This window comes from Capsicum annuum, unplaced genomic scaffold (genome assembly GCF_002878395.1).
Source record: "Capsicum annuum cultivar UCD-10X-F1 unplaced genomic scaffold, UCD10Xv1.1 ctg73912, whole genome shotgun sequence".
Taxonomy (NCBI): domain Eukaryota; kingdom Viridiplantae; phylum Streptophyta; class Magnoliopsida; order Solanales; family Solanaceae; genus Capsicum; species Capsicum annuum.
In genome coordinates, this window is record NW_025883974.1 from 1 (window position 1) to 2,494 (window position 2,494).

The following is a 2,494-nucleotide window of genomic DNA, read 5'->3' on the forward strand; positions in this document are numbered from 1 at the left end:
AGAATTAGCTCTTCATCTTCAAAATGATTACGTCCTTTGACTAATAATACTATGTGAACTTTCAAATCAATTTAGACAAATATCATAATTATATCAAGTTGCTTATATGATTAGCGGCATTACAATGCATGCATGCATGAATATTGAGGAGTTAATGGATTCATTTTGATTAGCAATTAAAAATAACCTATAACTTAGGTGATAATTTAAAGCCAATTTAGAATAATTATTTCTTTAATTGAAATGTTTTTGATGTAACTACTTATATTCGAAACCTACCGATCGACCAATTCATGATCTTGATCAATACTGCACAATTATTTGATTTATTCTAAAAGTGTCGGCAACATATAATATTCAATCAAATGGTTACTAATTAAAGTCAATGAAGAGAAATTAGGAAAACACAAGATTCATAAAGCCAAATTTTCACATTATTCATGAAAAGATTATGAGTCTAAAATTAGTTAGGTAATAATGAGTCTTCATCTTCTAAATGATTACGTCTTTTGACAAATAATACTATGTGATCTTTCAAACATAAACAATATCATTATATCAAGTTGCTTATATGATTAGCAGATTTCAATGTTGAGTTAATGGATTCATTTTAATTAGCAATTAACAACTTATAACTTAATATGTACTAATAACGTAGTTATACTCCAAAGTCCAAAGCTACGACCCAACCCCAATATTTTCTTTATGATGCACATTATTTATATTATTTGCGCTTTTTTATTAACCAAAAAACAAAGAAGCAAATATATTAATGCTACCTCTAACAAGGAGAACATAATTAAGACCTTACATCAATATATTTAGAGAAAACAAGAACATATCAATTTTTGAAGATACTATCAGCATTATGTGAAAACTCGAATATTATGAGACATTTAAAACGTAGAACGGATAAGTTACGGATCATCACATCATCCACCAGTTTGATTAATTATAAAAAATGAAAAAAAAATATAAAAAATTATATGGCAGTCAATCTTTACCGAACTTGCATGATCTGAGCTTGATTAATATCAATGATTTGATAATATTATTTAAGATAAACAGGTTGGAAGAAGATCATGATCACTTGATTAATTTATTTAATCCAGTACGTAGTTGGGAGATCTTGTTGTTGACTAAAAATGAAAGAACGTGCAACTCGTCTTTCAGTCAAGAATATATATGTATTTTATAGATTAGAAATCATAATAAGAACTGGTCATAATGCAAGTGTTTGAAAAGATAGTGGTTATAGAAATCATAATAAGAACATGTCACAATGCAAGAGTTTGAAAAGATAATGTGTTATGTAATTCTTTTATAAACGCAACCTTAGGAGTTGACAATTTGGTCTAATTGCTTAGTATTTTATGACGGAGAGAGTAGAATAGCACACATTAAAATATTTTGTTTTCCTGTGTAAATTCGATAAGAATTTATATATTACTTAATTATTTAAAATAATCAACTATACAATTTAATCCGCTAGTGGCTTTATTATTTGGCGTTTAATTTCAACTATTACCGTTCATTAAACTCCCCCAACTTCTGTAGGTTCACGTACAGGATAAAAATCGTCCAGAAAAAAGTTATAAACTAACTTATGTTTATTAACAGTGGAGTAAGTAATTACGTGTAAAGATAACTTCAAACTTTTTCTGGTCAAAGCTATGAATATTATAAAAGGTCCTAATTAATATAAAAGGGAGTTGTTGAAACTCCTCAATTTTGTGGAAACAATTTCTCTATATTTTTGCGTTAAGTTTTTCCTATTAGTGATGAAAGATTTAAGTAATATATGTATTCTGCTTAAAGGAAAATCATATAAATAATCTCCTCTTTTTCTGCATTTATTTCGCGCTCCCATGGTACAAAAATAGTTAATTAACGTACACGAAAAATGCCATTTTGCAGAGGTAAATTATGTCAAAAGTAGTGGCTTGAAATTGAAAAGGAAGAGGGAAAATATTGAAATAACAGTAATAATTAATATGCAATGCCTATACACCACGCATGCACACCTACCAAGCTAGTATAATTTTTTTCCTTATAGTATTGCTTTGATATTAATCGTGTTTACGTTTATGTATCACTGTTTTCTTAATTATTAGTAATTCAGTACAAAAAGAACTGACATATTTTTTTTTAATATTTTAAAATAATTAACTATAACAATTATGTTTTTAAGTTAAATTATATCACATAAAGTATAAGGTGTAAAAATTTGATATGTGAGCTTTACTTAACCTCAAAAGCTAGGCTTATGAGGAGAAAATTGTTCAAGTCCATATCAGTAAAATGCCAGTTCATTTTCCAACAATGTAACTTTCATCCACTCTAACACCCAATTGATGCGTGAACCGGGAGCCTAAAAGAAGATGAGCCTGATTTTGATAGCATGTAAAAATATGGACTTGAGCCTATCTCAACCTGAAAAGCTAGCTCATGATGGGAGGATTGCCCAACTTCATATATATATATATATATATAT